General features: G+C 38.7%; 1 protein-coding gene, 1 non-coding gene and 1 pseudogene across 2 annotated transcripts in view; 1 reads left to right on the top strand and 2 right to left on the bottom strand.

Annotated features, from left to right (window-relative positions):
- Window positions 1–25575, bottom strand: part of LOC107076200 (antigen WC1.1-like) — a 455354-nt gene that overhangs the window by 113404 nt on the left and 316375 nt on the right. The gene's annotated exons all lie outside the window — the stretch shown is intronic.
- trnaw-cca (transfer RNA tryptophan (anticodon CCA)) lies at window positions 9174–9245 on the bottom strand. The gene has a single exon. It is a non-coding gene; the product is annotated as a tRNA-Trp (tRNA).
- LOC138243017 (zinc finger protein 892-like) lies at window positions 12672–24133 on the top strand (annotated as a pseudogene).

Below are 25575 nucleotides of genomic sequence, written 5' to 3'. Positions count from 1 at the left end.
AACACTCCATACTCACAACGATAATTCACAAACAGCCAGAACATGTAACTACACATTCCCAAACATACCCAAACATAGCCCCGCCCCTTATGCAAAACCAACATCCCTCCCCTGTTCTCTCCCTCCCCTGGCGGTTGTAATTGTTTTTATTTTCAAATAAATTTTAGCAAAGTCATGTATTTTAAAAATCTTAAGATTTTTATATTTATGTCTTCATTTAGTGGTTTCATTAGTGACAAAGGCTAAACTTTCTTGGAAAAATGTCTTTTATGTAAACCATGTTTGCTATTAATTCATTCAGGGCTAAAATATGTTCATTGTCTTCTAATGAAAGAAGGGTTCCTTTCGCCGTAGTCGGGTTGAAATTAGAAGCTTGCCACGCCCGGACTGTTACACCAACGCATTAGCATGTTAAAGCGATTTCATTGAGGAGCCTAGCCTTTAACTAGTAAGTACTGTACTTACTGGGTTTTTGAGGGGGGGGGAGTTGTCTTTCGCTGGAAATCTCGCCTCCTACTTTGAAAATACCCGTGAAACCGGTTCAATTCGTCACAGCCAGCACTCCTGCAGAGAGGGGGGTTGTACTTGGAGTGTATACAGTACACGCGTTATGCTCTTCGTTAATGTCTAAGCCGGAACATATCATTATATCTCATTTTGTATTTCTTAAAAAAAAATCGTTTTCCCAGCCTAACAGTATTGTTTTTAACCTGTAAAGCGCTTTGAGGAGCCACCTTTAAAGGCGCCATATACAATAAAGTTCATTATTATTACTATTGTAAATTTGCTGGACAGAGAGGTGAACATTATTACACAGAAGACAAAGATAGCAATTTACGTTGCATTGTGTATCGTGCTGCTTTAATACAGTTTTAAATAATTAAAAGTCTAAACAGTATCAGCTTTATTTATGGGTTTTAAATAAAGGTGATTTAAACGCGATTTAAATCAATATAAATGTTTATATTGTAACGCATAGGTGACTATTCATTGTTATTAAAATGACTTAAATTCAATCATGTTGTGATATTTAGAAATATACATTTGTTTGGTGCGAGTGAAGTTTTATTTAATCTCTGAGCCATACTGATTCTTCTGGAAGCCAGTTTCCGCCAGGGAGTAAAAAAAAAAAAACACACTATGGTATTCTCTCCAATGCAGTGCAGTTAAAAACATACCTCTGATGCTGCTCCTAAATGAATATCGTTTATGACCATCAGAAGCTTTATGCTCCTTTTCTTTTTTCCAGTGGATTGAACAGGGAGAGGCATTTCATGATGTACTTTTCACTGATGAAACAACAGTGGCTCTGGAACAGTTTTTAACCATGTCGTTTTATAAAAAGGGGAGATATGTACACGTTACTGAAGCTAAAAGTTTAGCCTTTGTCACTAATGTAACCACTAAATAAAGACATACAGAAATCCCTACGTTACAGACTGTATATGGCTGGTATTGGTAGTTTAAAGAAAAAATACACACCAGTATTCCGCTTTCTCCCTAAACATTTTAAGCATCAGAGTCTTACATGTGGTTATTTCGGAAACGTTTGTACGTGCTCCTTCTGACCATGTTACTGTTTACTGTTACTGACCATATTAAGTTTAAGTGCCTGTGGGCACTTTTCCTGTCCGTGGGGGGTGGACCGTCTTTCATTAGAAGGTTAGTCTGTTCTACTCTGAGAATGTAGAGGGGGTGGAAAGTGCCCGCGGTCATTTAATTAGTATTAAAATTCGCACTGATTCCCTTGCGAAGATACGGACATAGGAATATTTGTGCGTGGTCAAAAAATGGCATAAAAACAACAAAGTGAAGGCTGTGAAAACATTCACAATGTACTTTATACACAAAGCAAATATACCCCCCCCCCCCTCTCAATTCAATTCAAGCTGCTTTATTAGCATGACAGATGGGTACAATCAGTGTTGGGTATTTACTTTGCTTTGAGATGCCACTTTTAAAGGTGATATATAAAATCAAGGCTTTAACTTGCTTTAACTCCGCAAGTCTGAGTTCTTGTGTCTGTCCTATCCGAACCCGAAAGTATTACAATATGTATCTTTATAGCAGGTGGTGTACAGCTTTTTAGTATAGATTACACTTTTCTAAAATGTATTTAAAAAATAAAAACGATTACAATCTAATCTTTCCACGTTTGATCCCAAAATAAATCTAAACGGGGAGAAAGCTATGCTGAAAGTTTATTAAGATACTTAGAAGACAAAGATATCAATTTATGTTGCATTTGTCTGATTGTGAATAAAAAAACACATATATTTAAACCCGCATTTGCGATTTAAATCAAAACGTTATTTAAATCAATATAAATGTTTATATTGTAACGCCTAGGTGACTATTCATTGTTATTAAAATGACTTAAATTCGATCATGTTGTGATATTTAGAAATATAAATTTGTTTGGTGCGAGTGAGGTTTTATTTAATCTCTGACTCAGTGATGGCCTAGCATGGTGAGGTGCGCTGGCAGCTATGTGGTGTTACGCAGTGGTGGCCTGACACGGTGAGGTGCCCTGGCAGCTGTATGATGCAGTGGTGGCCTGGCACGGTGAGGTGCGCTTGCAGCTATGTGATGCAGTGGTGGCCTGGCACGGTGAGGTGCGCTGGCAGCTGTGTGATGCAGTGGTGGTCGGGTATGTAGAGGTGCACTGGCAGCTGTGTGTTGTGACGCAGTGGTGGCCTGGCACGGTGAGGTGCGCTGGCAGCTGTGTGATGCAGTGGTGGCCTGGCATGGTGAGGTGCGCTGACAGCTGTGTGGTGTGGCGCAGTTGTGGCCTGGCACGGTGAAGTGCGCTGGCAGCTGTGTGATGCAGTGGTGGCCGGGCACGGTGAGGTGCGCTGGCAGGTGGGTGATGCAGTGGTGGCCTGGCACCGTGAGGTGCGCTGGCAGCTGTGTGGTGTGACGCAGTGGTGGCCTGGCACGGTGAAGTGCGCTGGCAGCTGTGTGGTGTGACGCAGTGGTGGCCTGGCACGGTGAAGTGCGCTGGCAGCTGTGTGGTATGACGCAGTGGTGGCCTGGTACGGTGAGGTGCGCTGGCATATAATGAATATATTCATGTGCATCCAACACACAGTTCAACGCTAGCAACTACACAAAATCTAAAATATGAGCTCTACTTGCCACTTACAATACCAACAGTACCAGCTAACTTTAGTAGTGACATTTTCATGGATCTTTTTAACAATAAAATTTACAACATCAGACTTCAGACACAATTAAACAGGCCTCAAAAAAGTCTGGTACAAACATTTTCAGCATGGTGAAACATGGTGAACATTTCCACCACTGCGTCACACCACACAGCTGCCAGCGCACCTCACCGTGCCAGGCCACCACTGCATCACACAGCTGCCAGCGCACCTCACCGTGCCAGGCCACCACTGCGTCACACCACACAGCTGCCAGCGCACTTCACCGTGCCAGGCCACCACTGCGTCACACCACACAGCTGCCAGCGCACTTCACCGTGCCAGGCCACCACTGCGTCACACCACACAGCTGCCAGCGCACCTCACGGTGCCAGGTCACCACTGCATCACCCACCTGCCAGCGCACCTCACCATGCCAGGCCACCACTGCATCACACAGCTGCCAGCGCACCTCACCGTGCCAGGCCACCACTGCGTCACAACACACAGCTGCCAGTGCACCTCTACATACCCGACCACCACTGCATCACACAGCTGCCAGCGCACCTCACCATGCCAGGCCACCACTGCATCACACAGCTGCCAGCGCACCTCACCGTGCCAGGCCACCACTGCGTCACAACACACAGCTGCCAGTGCACCTCTACATACCCGACCACCACTGCATCACACAGCTGCCAGCGCACCTCACCGTGCCAGGCCACCACTGCATCATACAGCTGCCAGGGCACCTCACCGTGTCAGGCCACCACTGCGTCACACATATTTTAGCGCCATATATTTCATGGATATTATGGAATATAATGGATGGATATCTTAGTTATCTTTCTAGTTCACAGGTTTGCATGCATAATTTAATTTTGAAAGCCACTGAGACATCAGGTACTACTGTTGTATTTATGAAAAAGAAACAAAACAAAAAACATACTAACAACTGTGCCATCCTACTCCTTATTTAATACATTTTATTATTCATAAACAGTTAACATTGTTAGCAAAATATTTTGAATTATATTTAACCCTATTTTTTCTTTGTTTTGTATTTAACTTATTATATGATAGTCAGACTTAATGTATATTTGAACAATGAAAATATATTTTTACAAGATTTTACATTAAGCACTTAAAATTAATATGGTTAATAAAAGTAAACTGTAACATGCTGTAACAAGATCGGTTAAACTGCGAAGAAAATGCTTTCAGAGAAAATGTTTCAGGTGTGAAGAACATAGATCTCCAATGCAATTTCAACCAAACCTGTTCCCACACACCCTGCCCCCACTACCATTAGAATATACACAAAGCACTCAAATCTTTCGAGCTAATGATCAGGTGACCCGAGAGAGAGCGAGAGAAACACCAAGGGGTGCGGAACCAGGGAACTATTTACATGGAAAACGGGCGATCTCCCCAGACTGTCCGCCCGTTTCACTGTTACCTGGATACCTCTTTATTTAGAACTCACTAACACTGATTTTTAGTTTAGAAGGATTCAAGTAGGGTTTTAGATGAAAGGCAGCGACCTTAATCAAGCCCAAATCATAATTGAACCCATTCAGAGCCTACATTACATTTTAGCGTTTCATTCTGAGCAGAAGACCCTCACACCTGAAGAAGGGGGAGGTGTTTTTCGCTGGAAATCTCGCCTGCTTCTACTTTACAACCGGAGTGCTGGCTGTGACGAATTAAACCGGTATTACAGGTTTCAATCACAGACCATGTGACATGGGAGTCAGGAAACTAACACACAGCGCCACCAGATTTGATAACGCTATAAAAACGCTATAAAATAATGTGACTTGGCACAGAACAAGTTTACAGCACAGTACAATAATAAATGCTGACCATGACTTTAGAAGCATAAATTGCCTTACACTCAATTTAAACACAAGCTGTCTTTAGCCCTCTAAGCTGGTTCATACAAAAATGTAGAGATCCAGGCTCAGAACACACAGCTTCATTAGCGAATACATATGCAGGACAACTAGAGAAGACGTTTTACAGAGGATGGATTTTTAGAAACATCCCATCAGTGACATCACTGAAGTCAACTCCTAGGTACTGTAACTGTCGTGTGGATAGTTTCACAAGAATCAGACAAAGGTTTAAGCATCGCTTGTTCTAGATAAAACTGCAAAAAAAAAACCAACAACCCATAATGTACTTCTTTGCGGCTCTGTTTGCCCAAATCATATATTCACAACGTGAAATCTAGAAAATAATATTACGTAACCAAAATCCGCAATATGGAAACAGAACCTGTGTAATTCTTGATAGATGATGTACTCGTAACATTTTTTCAAGACGAACTACAACATTTAAAAAATGACTTGTATGTACTTGATATCTCTAATCAATCCACGGGTCCCAGCACAAAACGAAAGTAAAACGCATACCGTTTCGCGCTTCTTATTAGTTGCTCAAAAGTAATTTGACCGTATGAAATGCATAATATAAACCTAGAAACATATACGTGAGCAGTACTTAAGCACTGTAGTATCGGTGTTAAGACATACCTCTCAAATACTGTAAATCAAGTTAAAAATATCTCAAGACCGATTCTGGTCATAATGAAACCATGTTTCGTGTATGTTTTCTTTAAAGTACCGAGACCAGCCATATACTGTATGTTTATGTTCCAAAATTAATATCGTTTATGGCCTTCACACGCGTTGCAGTATGCTCCTATTCTTTTTATGCTCAGCTACTAAGATTTCCCTTCAGTGGTAAAATTAGATATGAATATTCAATACTTAAACGGGCACAGTTAAGACATTAAATATACATATACATACTGTATACAGTACAGTTTGCATACGGTAATATGTTTATGTTCCTAAATCAATCTCTTTTATGAGCATGTGAAAGGCATGGTGAATCACTGTACTTTGCATGATTGGAAACAAATGCGTGATTGTGAAATGCTGTGGTGTTACTTTTACAAAGACGGTCAATGAAAAAAAGAATGTTGACCAGGGCAATACTTTGAGTTTACACTTACAGCTTGTCCAAGGTCATTCATTATTAATACTATTAGTAATATCTTCGTTAAAGACTTTGATGGCCACAGCTCAAACATGAGAGGTTGGGCTTTATTAGCTCCACCTTGCGGAAATTCCGGATACTATTATGTTATTTGCGGTATTATAGGAGAATTTACGGTAACTCGCAGTAGACTGCGTAAAGCCCACCGCAAAATAATGCGGTATCGCCCGCTTTTTTTTTTGGCTGCATCTGTACATGTGGCTTGATTTTGTTTAATGCAAGTTTTCATTTTCTTTCTGGAACAACTTGCTTTTCATGAAATTCATACAGCTTGCGAAAGATTAAATACAAGTCTTGACTTGTATATCGCAGGCTGGCAAGAAAGAAGCATTATTTTCTTTTTTTTAATCAGAAGCTTGCAAATGGAGAAAAGGGACACACGTGAGTCTCTGTTAATTGAAAGGTTAGTGGTTTGAGCCCACCCAGAAATGTACTTCTCATTATTGTGATGTAAACCTCATCTCTACTTATTTGGATTTCTTAGCAAAACCTTAACCCACTTCATATTTGCAGGAAATGTGATTTTTTTTGTTAAACAATTAAGTACATAAGTCAATATCACTGGGAATGGCCAATAATGACCAACATTCAAGGACGTCATATTCAGCCATGGCTGGCAGGAGAATTCATTTATGCTCTCGTTGCACCCTTAGTTAGAATATTTAAAATTACAACACAGATTTGTTGGAGAACTTGACAAGCAAAAAAGACAGTTCAACAGCATGATTATGTTAGGACTGTACATTTGTATTTTAATAGTTTTGTATATTTATCTTAATTTTAATATACATGTAACAATAAATGCTGTTCTATGTAAATACATTTTGTTGTATTTTATCATATTTTAGCTGAGGGCACAAGGGGGTCTATTATACCTTGTGAAACTTCTAAGACAACTATGACAGAGCCTTATATTTTAAGAAAATTTGCTTTAAAAGAATTTGTACGATATCATCCCTCAATATCAAATGAAGGATTTGAAGAAGCAACAGCGATAGGAGAGTACATTGATTTTGGACCAATGTTTGCATCTGAACAATCCTTCCTCCAGGAAAGAAGAAAAAAAAACAGGTATGTTTTGAGTCTCTTGATGATGCTTTTCTGGATAAAAAAAACGTGCAAATTTGTTTCAGATGTATTTTGGATAAAATTATAACTGTCATCGAAGAGAAATTTGATCAGTTGAATGCAGTCAAAACTTTCGACGTTTTATATGATGACAGGACATACATTTAGGAATCAGTACCGATAACACTGCTGCTGTTGATGGAATAGAAATAAGTGATGTATTGGCAGTTTTATCTGAGGCAAGAAGTACTAGAACACCTCCTATAAAAATGTTAGGATTCAGAGCAAGAAATATTTTTCCATCTCACCCAATGATATTGCATTAACAAGGCTGAAGCTGGCTTCTTATTCGCCAGCTTCTTCTTCTGCCTTAAATGCTGCTGCTGTGATGTTATGCCGGCTTTCGCCTGTAGATGGCTCTCTACAGTAATTTTTAAAAGTACTAATCAGGATGGATTACTGTACTTATTCTCAGTAAAGGGGAATATGTAAGTAGTGACTATCCAAATAGCATTTTTGTGTGAAACACATTTCAGAAAATTGTAAACCAATTTTCAAAACTCACAATAACACAAACACAATAAGTAAATAAGACAAAGGCAAAACATAAGTTTACAGGCACTTTCTGCATATTTACCACAACCTTGCCTTCTGATCATAAAAAGTCTTAAAATCTTGCATTTTACAAGAAATTTTAATATAAATGGGACATTTAGAACATGGCATATGAGAATATACGGTTAACCGAGGATGAGCAAAGGGTGATGGCACTTTCTGCTTATTGCTATAAACCTACCCCCTGGTTATAAAAACATCTCAAAATTCTGACACTGAGGTGTGAGACACAATGTAACAGGCTCTCTTAATCCCGAAATACAAGAAATTTTACTGTACCATTTGAACATGGCATGTCCCTCCTTCCTCATTACCAAAACATCTCAATGTTCCAACACTATGTACATTTGTAATTACAACACTTCACTGTTGCATTTCTGAGTTGTGACATTGTGAACATGGCATGTTAAAGTATATAGAAAATCTAGATCTGAACAGGCTAAATGCAATTCATAGTGATTTATCATTTTCTTACTTTCTGGATGTGATAATTATACGGTGTTGTGGAAGAAAACAGTCTTTATTTGAATTCTCAATCAATTGGAATTTCAGTGCGAAACATAAACCCTTTGTCTGATTTAAAGAGATGATATTTTAAAACTCATAAAAAATCAGAAAACACATGTTTCTCACTTTGAAATTTTAGACGTGGCGGTGTATTACTAGTAGCAACGCTGAGCACACTATGGGGAAATTCAGGTTATGTGAAATACCAGCGGTTTAATAAATAACGCATCTGATTTCGGATCATAAGATTATAGGTTCGACTTCTACCTGGCTCGTGTAAATTTTATTCAAGCTCCTCAGTAATAGATGTCTATTATGTAATGAACCGTACCTGAAAGCAAACGTTGGGTCTGTTTCCTTTGTTTTCCAGCATGAAATAGCAAATCGTTACAAAAAGCACCTGCTAATGTCCAATAGCGTTTTTTTTTTCAAATTACATTTTCAGGCTTCAGACACTATTTAATATAAGAAAAGTGTCCGAAACTCCCTAACTTTCAGGTTTGCTTGAACCTATATTTAAAAAAAAAAATTATCTGAAACTTCCGGGATTCCATTCTCTGATGTAGCTGTCTCTAAAGTCGGACATGATGTTTAGCAGATGTGAACTGTGCCTTTTCTCTTGTGTTCAAGGCTATTCGCTGTGTGAGCTCCACACTGTGTGTCCTGTACTGCTCTATTTTGTTTAGATTATCTATGTGGTGTACAGATAGAACTCAACTGCATGGTGTGAATTCCGTGTTCAGGACCAGCAGAACCTGAAAAACTAACGGCTGACCTCACCGTGATTTGAACACGCAGCCTTCTGATCTGGAGTCAGACGCACTACCATTGCACCACAAGGTCACAGCTGCAGCACTTTTGAATTCCCCAAAGGAGACAAATCAGCGTCCCAAAATAAATTATCCTGTGAAGAGCACCGCTCTTCTGAGGAGAGTCTCTTCTTCCCAGACCACATTTCATTCTTCCTGCGCAGCTCTTGTGCAGGTGTTGTTCTCGATAACAGATCCAGGAACACTGATTGTTTTTCTATTTTTTTTTAATTAAGTACCCCATTGTGCAACGGTAGCATGTCTGACTCTAAATCCAGAAGTTAAGTTTTCAAAGTATATCGGAGTCAACTGATACTGATCAGGTTCTGCTGCTACTGAACCCGCAGTCTTCACCTTAAAGTTCAATTCCCCAAGCCTGCTGACCTTATACTGTATATTCAATAACGAAGAGTCACAAACCATGAGGGACATACATTCAGTATACCATTCATTTATACTGTTTCGTAAATGAACTTTGATTACAACTTCTACACTAGATACTCAAAGGGAAGTACATCACTCATAGGCATTAAATTGATATCAACTGGGGTTGAGGTAACATTTGAATTCTCGAGCTGTAATGCAGAATGTTGAATACTCATCCAATCTGTGTGGATTCAGATCTCCCACGGACACAAGAGAACAGTGACAGGCTGTTGCTGCATCCAATCGGCATACTCTGGACCAGCGCCAGGTAGTCCTGGTCCGGCATAATGAGTGGGAGAAGGAGGGGAGTTAGTCCTGGCTCCACTAGCAGAGACTGTGGACATGAAAAGTGACTGTGGGTCCACTCTTTCGATGGGAAGAAGACCGTTTCGTTCCCAGTGTAGTGCTAGCCCTGAATAATAAGATCCAGCTATTGACAGTTCCGACCTTAGTTCATTCGTTGATCAGGCAAGCGTTCGCGGTGGGTTCATGAGGCTTGCTACTGGGCTAACCTCGGGCGGATCCTTTGGTTACACGCGAACGTTCTCCGTTCTCGACTCCATCACGTGATTGTCCGAGCTGAGTCTGAGAATGTCCTGGAGGGGCATCTTCTGGGCCCTGTGCTGCCTGTTTTATCTGGAGGAACTACGGTCGTTCATTGCTTGAATGTTCTGTGGGCATTCGAGACCCATGTGGGGTTACCCTGCCCTACCAGTTCCTGATTAGCTGATCAAGGTGGAGGATGAATAACTATGCTCTCTGACATTAGGGTTGTAAACAACCTGGTATGAGACTCTCCCTTGGAATCTCCCAGACAGTAAGGCGCCAGAGATGACCATTTATTAGGGTGGCTGGAGAACCTCAGACTTGGGAGTTGTTCCTTATCAGGAAAAACATAGAAAAAACTCAGATAGAAAAACATCTTAAATCTGAACCAAATGGAATGGTCTCTCTGTGTCCAGCACCACTAGGATGAGGGAGAGCAAGGCAAGGGAACAGAAAACTTAATTCCTGTATTATTAATAAGCCTTGCCGCTACACCAGCATGGAGCTTGAATTCACAACCCTGGGATTTAGAGTTTCGTATGAAGACTGAAATATCATATTTAGTGTATGTTACATACTGCAGGTCCTGTGCTTTACATCACTGAAGAGGTTGGTCTGCTCTCCAGGTTACCAACAATAAGTTCAGACATTACTTCAATTCGATGATTATTTTCTGCACATACATGGTTTCCCCCCCTTCACTCAAATAAATATAGAGGAAGCTCTTTGGCTACTGTTCTCGTAAAGGAACACCAATGACAAAGAACACTTATTAAACAGTTTCAAATAGGAACAGTGAACACAACACAACAATGATAGGATTCTAACCCATGCGTGCAGAGCACAATGGATTAGCAATCATCACCTTAACCACTCAGCCACCTTGTCAGGGCACTGCCACTAGACTAGTCATGAGGTGGCGAGATCAAGATGATCATCTTTTCCTTGTACTTGAGGGTCATTTTCCTCTTCCACCTACAATTTCAACATATTCCTTGGGAGATGTCAAGCTTCTGAGTCTGTGCTGTGCTTCAGTGGCAGCTGTATATGGAAAGCACATTGAAGTCCTTGGACACGAAAATTCCTGGATGGTAAAAGCTTCTCTCAATAAACAGGAAATCCTGTTTCTGAAATCCTGCGGTATCTTTCTTCTTGTTTTGTCCTATAGAATGTATCATAATTATTGAAGATCAAATATGGCTTGATTTGGTTCAATGCAAGTATTCATTTTCTTTTTGGACAACTTGTTTTTCAAAAATTGCATATAACTTGTGAAAGATGAAATACAAATCTTGCTCATTAGTGCAGAAGGAATTCTGCCAGCTAACAAGAAAATCCTGGCGATTTTTTTTTACCAAAAACCTGCGAATGGAGTGGTAGAACAAAAATCCACTTGAGACGTTTTTTGTTAAGTAGAAGAGGAGTTTATTGAATACATGACCAAGAAGAAGTATCCTCCTTACAGTCAGGAGAGTAGTTCTGACAAGAAGAGTTACAGCTGACTTTTTATACACTTACCTGATATGGAAGATTAACAGTTTAAGTCTCAACAAGAAAAACTTCAGTTGTATTTGATTTCTACTGGTTAAGCAAACTCCAAGGTGACTGATCACAAAATGTATATATGACTGAACTGGTATAACACCTAGAAATACAGGTACAGTTTTGGTTAAGCTCTTGCACTAGAAAAATTCTTAGAATTATTACAATAGGCATATTTCTTTTCTGCAACATTGGCTACGCTTACATTTTGGAGGAAGAGCTGTTCTGTAGAAACAGATGAACAATATGGGGCCAATCAACCTGTTGGACAGACTGAAGATGAAAACACTGTTTATAGCCTGGAAGGAAAAATAAATCAATTTAAACAAGTATGTGGCCTTGTTGAGACATATTTCATCTAAGATAAACAAAGCTATAAGTATGGAGAGATGTGAGAGATAAAAAAAATTGGGAAAAAATAGTAAGGAAGGGAAAGAGAGGTGTATAAAGAAAATGAAAGGAAGGAAAAATGTATTAATTAGATAAGATGAATTTGAGTGGGTTGTGGAGGGGCAATAGAAGAATAAAATTTAAACCTGTTAAGTAATTGTCTGCATTCCGTCCTTTCAGTTGGTCTGGCCCAGTTCAGTGACTTATTCAGAGATTGCATTTAATATTATATCACAAAACTGAGCAGAGCAGGTGATAAGTGATGTGTGCTTCGATTTAAAAATAGCTTTACATGAAATCCTGCGCTGATAATAATGTACATTATAGTGTCCTGCAAGTAAAACGTGGAAATACATTTTCTGTTTCACAAAATTCACACTGCGTAACTCGCAGGTGATTCACTCGTCCTGACTAGATGGCGCTAGCAGGTGTGGTGAGGTTTATATCTGTTGCAGGGGTTACAGAAATACAGACATGCGTCTCAAAATTCCTCTCCTCAGTTGTTTTGAAGCTGCGGCAGCCCTAAAGAATGACGTCATCATGCTGCGCGACTCAACACAACAGATATTTCACCCACGAGACAGTGATTGAGTCAGTTGTTTTAGCTAAATAATCAAGAAGAAAGTTATTTTGTTTTTTTACTATGCTACGATTTGTCAGCTGTGTTGAACGGAATGCTTGAACGGAATACAGGCCTGAATGCAGGATCTGTGAAGAATAAAATAAGAACGTTTTTGCGTTTAAACTCCACAATTTAGCCTTTGTTTCTGACCGACTCTGAAGAAGGATGGCGGAGTGTTTGTTGAATCTGCAAACTGAGCTTCACTCTTTCATGCAGGTTTTGCTCAAATCGATCGTGTATGAAGTTTCAGACGTTTTCAGAAACAGGATGTCTGATTCTGAGGACGAGTTTCAAGACAAACTCCGCAGCGTCTCCCAGATCCTGGTGAGACGGGCCGTGTTTAAAATCACGCAGTGTGTGGAACACAGTGTCGGGAGTGAAATGGCGCAGCTGAAGAAGGAGAACGAGAGCCTGAAGTGGAGATTACATCTGAGGGAGAAGGAGTCGGGAGCAGGAGGAGATCAGGAACAGACAGATCGTGTTGGACACACGCTTCTCTGTGAAGTCACTGCAGAAATAAAAGAAGAAATGGACACGAAACTGGAGCTGGCAGGTCAGTGTGGTGACTTGTATGAAGTCAGTGTGTGTGTGTGAGTTTAAAAACAGTGTCCTTAACTTCCTCACTGGTGAGAATATAGTGGAGAGATACAAAGTGAAGTGGAAAGACTTGTGTGATATAGCGACAGGATGCTTTACTGGAAACTGAAATTGTTATAATCCGGTTATGATGCTAAAGACAACTCAGCATCTCAGCAGATTCAGCATCTGTTTCTCTAAATCGGTGTGTAATCCGATGTTATTAGGATATATATATACAGTATATAATATTACACAATTATTATAATACAAATACAGTATTTGTTTAGCTTTTATATTTGTTTAACATTCCAGTCCACCAGGGTCTGTCTGTAGTAATTCCTCTGGAATATTCTGTCAGGAATATTCGGAATATTCGTGTTTTTATTAACCTTTTTCTCTCAGTGAAGTGTTAATGTACTGGAGTGTCCAGTCAGTGTGTCTGTATGAACCCCTCTCTCTCTCTCAGTGCAGTGTTTAATGTACTGTAATGTGCAGTCAGTGTTTCTGTATTAATCCTTCTCTCTCTCAGTGCAGTGTTAATGTACTGTAGTGTCCAGTTATTGTGTCTGTATTAACCCCTCATTCTCCTCATCCCCTCATCTGTATTTCAGTAACAAGGCCGAGAACACATTGTTTAGACGTTGTTTAGCCTATATTAGTCAGTAACTGGAGTAAAAAATGATGAGCTACTGCATTTACATCATTGTTTCAGAATACATTGGTATCTTGCTTGTTTAGTGTTTTTTATCTTTGGAATTATGTTTGATATATTTTTTATGTATTTAACTTATTTTTAATATAATCTTGGCCAAACGTTTTTTCAGTGATTTAGGTTTTACAAAAGCAAATAAAATCTGGAAGTAAATGTGACATTTTAAACAGGATAAAAATGGTCAATCAGTTGATAGATATATGCAATCTTATGTTTTCTATGGGTCAGGGGTTTGAGGTGCAGGAGCAAGTGAATATTGGATTGTCTCTGGTGGGCTGCAGCATATTGGGATGTTTTAAGTTTGGGGATTCTGCTGTATTCATTGATCTTGGAGGAGTGTCCTGGATTTTGGAGGAATCTCTGTTCCCAGGGTTTTTTTCTTTGTGTTTCTGTGCTACAATGTCTGGCCAGTGTTGTCTGCTTTTATTGATCAGTTGAGTACCAGCACTGTTTTCTTCCTGACCTCTTTGGATTAGGCACAGAGTAGAATGTGTATGAGTCTTCTAGAGAGAGTCGTTTCTTCTCAGTTGAATTCACTACTCTATCCAGTACAGGGTCACGGTAGAGTCGGAGCCTATCCCAGCATGCAAGTGGCACAGTTTGGGATACACCATGCATAGGATACCATCAGAGAATATTGTTGACACCAATGGTTACAAATGGGGAGTTTTGAAATTAGAGGAACAGCCTGAAATGGCCCAGAGGGTAAATCAACAATTAAATTATATATCTATATCACCCATATATAGAAATAATTAGATTGACAAGCACTTGATTTCTTTGTGCTCCGACAGAAAAGAGTCAGAAGTAAGACACACTGGGCTAACAAATATTTATTAACAGTGACAATACACACACTAAACTACACACACAATAAACATACAAAATGCAAGTTATGCAATTTATAAATAAGGTGACCCACAGGCCAACCTCCTATTTACCCAGAAAAACCTGACTGTTGCTAAGTATTCAACTCTTAAATAGCTCCTACAAAGACCCGCAGAAGAGATCAACTGCCTTCCAAACTAAAAACAATGTTACCTGCAGTAAAATCTCTCTCCCCCTCTTAACCGTGATGTTACCAAATTAATGGCAATTTACCTGCTTATTCTCAAAATCCACCCACTAATAAGGAGAAGGTGTTTTTAACCAAGGCATCCTTTACTCTGGCAATCAGAGATCTCTAAAAATTACAGAATAACAGGCTATCTTAACAAGGTTCAAATACTTAGCTACAGTCTGGTCTTTCAGTTGATCTGAGACAAGGAGGTCTCGCCTTCATGTTCTCTTGTCTCCTCTGTTCTTATCTCTGTCCCTTTCTTTTAGGCTGTCTTTCTGGACTGTTTATTAACACTTAATCATTTACCTAGGATTTCATTAACTAATTTAAACCAAGGTAAATATTACAATTGCTTTGATCACTGAATCTGGTGCTTCCAAATCCCAGCGAGCATCCCCTTTGCTGTGAAGCTTGAAATGTTGACAATAACCAGGAGTTACCTGTTGTATCTAGATTCACCTCATAATATTATTTTATCACATTTGATATTTGTGTTTTTTTTAGAATCTATGCCCTCCACTTTCTAATGAATCAGGTTCAGATCAGTTGTGTGTTTGGATCTTTGCTTTTTTGGGGGTCTCGAATTTGTATTGTCATGCCTGGACTGGGTCCGACCCATGTCCTACAGTTGCCAGGGGCAACATGAGAGCTCTCACATTCTTACCCTGCCATCCAAACAGATTGGGACACCTTTCTCTCAGACTGCCCGTTTTTCAATGAGAATCTCAATCTAGATCTCAATCAGTTTAATCAAACTCCTTATTGCCCCTTTCAAACCCTCACTGTACCTGTTTAATTCTGCTGCCTCCTCCCACTGTGTGGCTTTTTTCCTCTGTAAAGAGCTTTGAGAAGCCCCTTTTAAAGGTGTTATATAAAATAAAGTTTCTATTTATTATTATGATTCAATCCGCTGTTGTTAATAAGTGTCACTCACTCGTGTTAGCGTTATCTTCAGTAAAGTATATTCAGAACAACCCTTTCCCCCCCTTATCATATCAAGTAATGATAAGTCATGATAACCCAGTGGAAAATCATCTCCGGTCTCATTTTCTCCCACTGGTTATCTCTGTGCCTTTTTGCCTTTTTTCCCCTCTTTGGTTTATTTTCTGGATCACCAGCTTGCCTCTTTCTGTTTCAGCTGGGAGCCTCTCTGTAATTAAACAGTTCTGTATCAGACTGTCTCCCTTCCTGCCTGGTTCATCTCTCTCCCTCTCCGAATTCACTGTCTAAGCCATTCGTGGCTTCTAGAGGTCAACCTTAAACAGCACACTGAGGACTGCGCTTGGGCTTTGACCAGTCACTACACTGTTTTCACATTTAATCCTTGACATGGTTATTAAAAGACTTTGCTGGTCAGTGTTGATTGTTGCTGTAAATAGAGGTATATGATACCAACAAATGTAATGTGTGTTTAGATAAGTTGTTTGCAGTGTTAATTTAGTCATCCGTTTTTAATTTAGTCCAGTCAGCTCAATTTTCACTATATGTATTCTTAATTAACTTAATTAAACTGATTAAAACAAAATTAGTTTTAGTAACATTTTAAGTATTTAATTTATTTGTATAATAAAAAGTATCATAAATACTAAATTGTAATAAATAATAAAATGTATGTCTTAGAAAATATTTACAACATTTTATAAGATATTGTCAAAAAGTACAAGTTTTTCTTGCACAGTCTAAAGAGTTTTGATCCCCCGAAATGTCAAATATCAATACAATAAATAATTTATTTTTGATTAATAATAAATAATCTTATAGAGGGACATTGTATGAATCTTTCCTAATAAGAACATCTGTTTTGGCACTGTTAATAATTCTGTACTTTTCTATAAGTTTTGTTTTGAAATTATGTTTTCAAAGGAAGTGTTTTCAAAGTTTGAAAACAACATTATTTTCAGTTTATTTAGTAGAGGCTTCCACCAATACTGAATTTGTAATAACTATAGAGTAATTACTGCATGAATTACTTAAACTATTACCACAGAACAGAAAAAGTAATATAAATGTTCTTTATTTCACTGATATTATTAATAAATAGGTCTTTTGATGCCATAATAATTCATCTGAAAAACTGCTGTAGTGATAGTGTTAATCATGTTTTGCTAGTATTATATTAAGTATAAGTATTATAACAGGCCTGTGTTTCAGTCTATCACAGTGCTTTTTAAAAGGCTGGACAAATGATTTTTTAAATATAAATAAGATACAATGATGTGTTCCAGCCTAACTTAAACATTGCATGACTTTAAAAGCTATAAAAAAACGGGTTTAGTTAAAGAACACTTTGTAAGCGCAAAAAGTGGGCGATTTTTCTTAGGAACAGCTTAGAAAATTTGTGTTTGCTGTAGGTTTTTTACTTTTTAAGTAAATGTTTTAAATAGTTGAATTTCATAAATGCAACACACATTTCTTACAGGAAAAATCACATTCTCCTTTCTTCCTCTGGTGTGAAGCAGATCAGGTTTTTGTTTCCCAATTGGAGGCTGGAAAAATAGCACACTGCCCTCTGCGCTCTCTCAGAGAGAGGAGGTGCGGAGCTCAGCAATACAGAATGAGTGTTCTATAGCGCAAGTTGTGAATGGCACCCATTGGTTCTGCATTTATAACTTAGTATTTAAAATTAAACAGTGTAAATTTTCTTTGTCTTCTAAGTCCCTAATTTCTCACCATTTAGATTTATTTTTGCAGAAGCTTATTGTTCTTCCTTATGAGTGAATGAATAATCAATGTTAACTGTTTATAAAAATCAAATGTATTAACTAAGGAATAGGAAGACAGGTGTTAGCATGCTTTTTGTATGTTTTTTCAGTAGCTGTGTAAGTATTCAGTCCATTAATTTGATCATCTTCTTCTGCAGTCTGTAACATCCATCTATCCATTCTCCTAACCACATTATTCCATTCAGGGTTGTGGGAAGAGCTGGAGCCTAGCAACAGCAAGCAACAAGCACAAGGCAAGGTACACCCTAGATGGAGCGCTAGTCCACCGCGGGGCAAGAGCAAGCCAATTATACAGTGTCCCTGCCATTACAGTGGGACTTAGGACCCATACAGACTGCAGGGTGGGCACCCCCTGCTGGTCCCATTAACACCACTTCCAGAGGCAACCTTAGCTTCCCAGTTAGTCTCTCATCCAGGTACTGTCCAGGCTCAATCCTGCTTAGCTTCAGTGAATAACTAGTTGAGAGCTGCAGGGTGATATGGCCACTGGTGCAGTCTACAACATCTCCTGTCAATTTGTCAAATGTATGTCTAGCCCTTTTAGGAAGTGTTCTTGTTACCAGTGAATTCTTCAGCTTTCCCCAAATTATCTTTTTCCTACCTACGTCTCTAGTTTTGCATCCTGCAATGACTCAGCCTATACTTAAATCCTCAAAAACTGCTTGTATTAATTTGTTTAACAAATATCATATGTAAATACTGGCCATGTAGCACTCTGCATTGTGGAATATCACACTGATTCCCTTTCCTTTAAAGGGCACTAGAGAAACTGAGAGTTTTTTTTCTCCTAGAATTAGTGAGTGCACATCCTGTTCACGGGGGTAATTAAATCCACACTGAGCTATCTCCAAATCTGTTCAGCATTTGACAGCCAGAATCCTGACCGGGTCGCTAGCAAGCAATCACCTTACACCTGTCTTCAAGTCCTTGCACTGGCTTCCTACGAGGTTTCGAGTCAACTTCAACATTCTCATCCTCATTCAGTACCTATCTGGCTTATTATCCATCTACTCCCCACCTTGCAACCTTTGTTCATCTGACTCTGGTCTTCAAGATTATCTACATTCTGTGGTTAACGGGGCCTTCTCTAGCTGCACCTCAGAGCTCTGAATTTATATCCCTAGTGATATCAGAATCACCTACCCTGAGTGCATTTAAATTTAAACTCAAAACCTTTGTTTTCCGTGTATGTACTTTGTAATTTGTGGTCCTTATAACTGTTTTTACACCTATTGTATTGCTTTGAGATGCTAATTTTAAAGGTGCTATATAAAATAATAAAAAACTTTATTATTATAGAGAAACATGATCAGGTTTTCCATGGTTCAGAAAAAAAGATCTAATGTATGCTGGTTTTTCTCTCTTTGCTAAATGGCTTTGCATACTAATCTGATACTAATCTAACTGCCTTTATCCTGTGCTTTCTCTATCCTGCTAGATTTGTAATTATTATGAAAATCTCCTTCCTTAAATGAGACACTTCTAAGTACCTGATTTCGCTGTTAACATCTTGCACTATCTCAGCGATAAAATATACACTGACCTCAGCCTGACAGCTGTTGAGTCCAAGTTTATCTTGCTACCAGCATTGAATTAAAAATCTTTAGTTTTCTAGATTTATGTCTTTATCTAGTGGTTCCATTAGTGACAAAAGCTAAATTACTTTCTTGGAAAAATATCTTTGTGTTGCTTGGAAAAATGTCTTTGTGTTGCTTGGAAAAATGTTTTATGTGTTGCAAAAAAAAACTGACTTGCTTTAACAAAATATATTTATAAATCCTTTACACTGGCAATCTACCTGAATGCCCAACCGATTGAGAAGCCTTTCATGAAACCATGTTTGCTATTAATTCATACAGGGCTCTCTGACCGAAGTGCTCTGTTTGTCATGTGAGCTGATTTTCTGGCTCTCTAGCCTATCAAACCTTCATACTCCCAAACATGCACCTGAGTATTCAAGTCCCTCGCTTTCTGCCAAATCTGCTTCAGGTTTACATGTTCTTTTCTAACACACAGCTTTCTATTATTTTTATTTGTATGCCTGAGCTTTTGCAAGTGTTCCTGCATCCCTCTTCTTATTATATCTAATTATTTCTGATTGCTTATTTCAAGGTAACACCTGTTCCATTTATAAGCCTTTTGCTCATTTACATTTTTATATTTTTTTCATTTATTTACATCTCTAACACCAACATTCTAAATTTTTATTTGCCTTAATTTTTTAGACTGAAATATAGTTTCAGCCTTAAAAAGTTCAAGTTTTATCCTCCTTTTGTTTCTTGTACTACTGAGCTTCTTAATTGTGAAGTTCCCAGCATTTTTACATTACTCTATGCACATTTTAAACTATGATTACTGCACTGAATTATTGCACTTGACATGGCTTATTCCTTTGCTGAACGTCTATAACAAGCAGAGCTACTGCTGTCTCTGGTGTGATCTTAATTTTAGATTAGATTGCTCCAATTTCTATGTAAATGTAAACACAAAGTAATTGCTCTCTGAAAATACTATTTTTCTTGTTCGTTTTGATCAAACCGATTTGAGATGTCAAAAAGCATTTATTTTCTATTTGTATTTCTTCTCCAGAAAAATTGTGGATTTCCTACATTGCTTTGTTTGTCGAGATTTTAACTTTATATTTAGGCTCAGATGTGAACTATATATTTTGTACTAAATACTAATGTTTTGCTCCCCCTTACCATAAAAATATATTTGTATTGTAGTTGTGATTCCCTTTTTTCTGTCTGTCTATCCCTACTCTCTCTCACCCTCTGCGATTCAGACACCGAACAGTTAAGAGGGGGGGGGGGAGTCATCATCCTGACTCCATTACTAAAAAGCCAAATAGGAGTGGCTTAAGCGACATACAGAGTTGTGTAACTGACAATTTAAGGTAGCCTATCGTGTAAATTATGCTTTGTTGCTGATAAGTTAAGTTTTCAAAACTCAGCCCCAACATCATGTACTGATTTTTTGCCCTGTTTCATTGGCTAAAAGCAAGGATCACATGCACTGCCACGTTAACAGGAATGTGTAGTTTTTAATTCAGTTTGAATTTTAACGGTATGTACTGTCTTCATATTTGGCCAGGGCTTTATAGAAGAATTCTGACCTTGAATGTTGGCAAGCACAATTATACTCCACACACACTCTTCTTAAGAAATTAGTAGAAAATGCGTGCACATGCTATAATATGTTGTTACAAAATATTGTCTCGTTAGCTAAATACCCAGCCACATACACAAACTACATGTGATTAAATAACATTCTTTTCTACTGGTTATTACATGCTGTGAAATGTACAGTACACAAAAAACATTTTACTATCACTGTAAACTTATGAAAATAAAATATGACCAAAAATCACATTTCTGACAGAGCACCATTATGAAGCTGAAATGCAGCACATATAGCGCATTTGACATACATTTTAAAAGCGTAACTTATCTCTTGCACAATAATCTCGATCCAAGACAGGAAGATTGTAATTTCCTAATATACAAGCTTTAAAACTGTTTATTTCTGCTTAGCTTTCTAGTTAATGTGTTGACTAGCGGCAATGTAAATGTATCTTAATGCAGTGTCTGGGTGCTGCAGCTCAGATGGCGCTTCAGATTTATTGTAGATTTCAACTCATAATGTGGCTGAGTTCAGTAATGTTGTACAAGAGTTTTTCTTTGATTATTAATGAAATACTGTCCGACTCCAGATCTTTTTCTTCCAGCTGAAAGCATGGAGAACCACAAGCATGTCTTTTTTCTCTGCAGCTTTTATTTTTCTTTAATCTGGTTAGCTGAGTGTATACATCTCATTGTACCAGTCAATTAACACATAATAAGAATTCATGACATGAGGTGTTGAAAAGACCATCCAGAAATGGGAGACGGCTAGAACACAGACAAAGATGGAAAATGGCACATCCTGATAACTGCGATTCTTACACATTCGTAGCCATTAGGCACCGCACAGTCCACATACAGCCTCAGACTTAGGATTGTACCCGTTACAGCCAGCCTGCTATTTGCCAGACAAAGTTAATACACAAATGGTGAATCTCATGTTGCAAAATTAATTTCAATGTGAGTTTTACTCCAGTTTGTCTCATCTTAGTGCACTGAAATAGAAATACAAAGCAATCAAGTCTTTGTCATTATCATTGTGGATTATATTTGTGTTTCATTTTCTTTCACTAAAATGAAAAACGGGTTGCTGACAAAACCTTTCGTACTAATTTTTGTCAACTAAATTAACACTTTCGACTAAATGTGTACTATAAAAGGATAAAGTGATCATTAGGATATTTTAGTATTCTGTGGTGGTCTGTGTGGATGCTAAAAATCCTTATATCTTAAAGTTTGTTTTCTTGTATTTCCATGGTGTTATTTGTTTTTTAAATTCTACTGTCAGCCCATATTAAAGGTCTTGTCCTTTTGTCCTGTATTTGCAGGCTCAGAGGCCAGTGCTCTCCCTGATGCTGGGGAAAGGGCTCCTCTTGAACAGCAGCACAGTGAGGAGGAGTGGGGCTCCAGTCTGATGCAGGAGACAGAGCTCACTGCTGCAGAAGGGAGAGAGAAACTCAGTGAGCAGCACACAGAGAGTAGACAGAGTGTGGAGGATCTGGACTCTGCTGTGCCCATGATGAAGACAGAGCCTGAGAGTGAGACACCTGGGTTCCTACTATCTGATGATTTTATAGAGAAGATTACCAATCCGGACACAAACAATATTACGCAAGGTTGGAATGAACTGGGCTGTGTCTCTGTACAAGAGTACAGTGAAGAACTGGATGTTGTTAATGTTAAAGAGCAGGACATAGAGCCGCAGTTGATTGACCTTGCAGAGCAGACGACTGATGTACCTGGTGAAGAGATCAGTACTGAGTTACAGCACCGAGAGGAGAGTCAGGACAGCGAGGAACAACAACCGCTCCAACAGGGCTTGATAATAATTAGGCCTTGTTCTGTTAAAGTGGAGAGACTGTCATTTCAGAGGTATTTTAAACAGTCATATGATCCCTTTGTATCTGATGACTTTACACACAGGTTTAATAATCTGGTTTCTAAGAAAATTATTGAATTTAATGAACTGGAGTCTGTGTCTGTTCTTGAGCACAGAGACGAACAACTGAATGAACTGGCTGTTTTTAGTCTTAGGGAGCTGGAGAAGGAGCCCCAGGTGATTTACACTCCTGAGCAGCACACTGAGGGACACAATGGAGAAAACAAATCTCAGTTTCAGCACACAGAGCAAGACCATTCCATGCAGCATTTGCAGAATAAGAGACCACAACACAATCAGAGGATGAGGAAGAATCATTCAAGGCCTTGCTCAGAAGGAGTGGACAAACTGCCATTACGGCAAAGACAGGAGCAGCATTTCTGTCAGTCTAGCATTTCAAAACCCTATCAGCACCTTCACACAGGAGAGAGACCTTTCAGCTGCAGTCGGTGTGGGAAGAGTTTTAGTCAGTCACACCTCTTAAAAAGACACCAGCACATTCACACAGAAGGGAAACCGTTTAGCTGCAGTCAATGTGGGAAGAGATTTAGAGCCTTATCTAATGTCAGAACCCACCAGCGTATTCACACAGGAGAGAGACCATTCAGCTGCAGTCAGTGTGGGAAGACTTTTAGTGACTCAAGTGCCTTAAGAGCCCACCAGCGCATTCACACAGGAGAGAGACCATTCAGCTGCAGTCAGTGTGGGAAAAGTTTTAGTCAGTTAAGCAACTTAAAAAGACACCAGCACATTCACACAGGAGAGAAACCATTTAGCTGCAGTCAGTGTGGAAAGAGTTTTAGTCGGTCAAATACCTTAAGAACCCACCAGCGCATTCACACAGGAGAGAGACCATTTAGCTGCAGTCAGTGTGAGAAGAGTTTTAAAGATTCAAGTTCCTTAAGAGCCCACCAGCGCACTCACACTGGAGAGAGACCATTCATCTGCAGTCAGTGTGGGAAGAGTTTTAGTCAGTTAACCAACTTAAAATGCCACCAGCACATTCACACAGGAGAGAGACCATTCAGATGCAGTCAGTGTGGAAAGAGTTTTAGTCAGTCAAATACCTTAAGAGCACACCAGCACATACACACAGGAGAGAGACCATTCAGCTGCAGTCAATGTGGGAAGAGATTTAGTGATTCAAGGACCTTAAGAGCTCACCAGCGCATTCACACAGGAGAGAGACCATTCAGCTGCAATCAGTGTGGGAAGAGTTTTAGTTACTTAAGGACCTTAAGAGACCACCAGCGCATTCACACAGGAGAGCGACCAGTCAGCCCACCATTCAGCTGCAGTCAGTGTGGGAAGAGTTTTAGTGATTCAGGTAACTTAAGAGCCCACCAGCACAGTCACACAAGAGACCTTCAGAGTCCACCAGTGCAGTCACACAGAAGAGAGATCATTTAGCTACAGTCACTTTGGGAGGAATTTTATTCAGTCAGTTGACTTAAAAACACACCAAATTAGTCACCAGTTTTTGATTTAATCATGTCTTATGTCTAAAATGTCTTATTAGTTCAAGTAGGTAGATGAGTCAGCATGTAACACCCTCAGAAGGCTTCACAGCCGAAACATTATGTTTCCTCTCTTCTCTTTTCAGCATGGAATAAACCTTTACTTGTTCCTAAAATGTCTATTAGTCATAGTCACTTTGTAGTCACCCACTTTTGATTTTGTACCCTTACTTATGGTTAACTAAAACATAATATATGTATAATAGAACATAAGTTCTAGTCATGCAGTACAATTTATGTGTATAATAAAATGTATATAAGTTTTCGTTTTATTCGATTTTAAATTGAATCAAGTCTAAATTGAATTAATTCTTTATTTCTTTGTAGTCTTGGGATGTTAAGTTTAATCCTGTTTAATTTACAGTTAAGACTGTTCTCTTTGGATAGGCTCGTAATTGTGTAACAACTTTTAAGCATGAAACGTATAGAACAGAATAGGATCCTAAAGTATCACACTTAAGAGAAAAAAAAACAAATCTCATTAAATTTTACCAAAAACCTCAAAGTTTTTGTTGCACAATCTAAAATGTGTTTATACCCAGAGAGGATAAAAATTAAATACAATAAATATATCTGAACTAAAGGGGGAAATAATAAAGAATCAAGAGATATTGTATGAATCTGTCCTAATATGAAAATTTATTTTGTCAGCATTAACATAAAAATATGGAATTATTAGTAAGTTTTGTTTTTTTCAATGCAACTATTTTTTTTGTTTAATCTGGACAGGACAAGCAATATATATATATACACTTTACCAACTACATAAACAAAATGCAATTAAATATTATTTCCTGATAATTTCGTAGCAATATGATTCGCAGTTCCCGCAGAACCTGTCATCCCCACCTTAGTGAGCATCTTCGCTTTACTCTTAGATACACATCCACTCCACAAATAAGATGGATTATAAAAGCTGACACATTTGTTCAAAGTTTTAAATACTGGTGTAACTCTGGAGGTACGGGTTTGAATCCCACTCTTGACAAACCTTGCTCTGTGGTCCTTCTAGTATCGTTCAAATGAGAAAGGCACTATGATGTAGATAATACGTTGACATATGCACAAACACACAAAATGCCCCTTTCTTATCCTGTTTCAGTTTATGCTTAATAGGAGTGGAGCAATTCCTCCTGTTTCTCGTACAAATATATCCTGACCACCACAGAACAGATACCCGTGTAGCCTGGCTCTGATTCAAGAATGACTCGCATGTTCGGCACTTTTTTTGTTTGCTGGAGATTAT

The sequence above is a fragment of the Lepisosteus oculatus genome, chromosome 14 (genome assembly GCF_040954835.1).
Source record: "Lepisosteus oculatus isolate fLepOcu1 chromosome 14, fLepOcu1.hap2, whole genome shotgun sequence".
NCBI lineage: Eukaryota > Metazoa > Chordata > Actinopteri > Semionotiformes > Lepisosteidae > Lepisosteus > Lepisosteus oculatus.
This window is presented reverse-complemented; position numbering and strand designations above follow the sequence as displayed.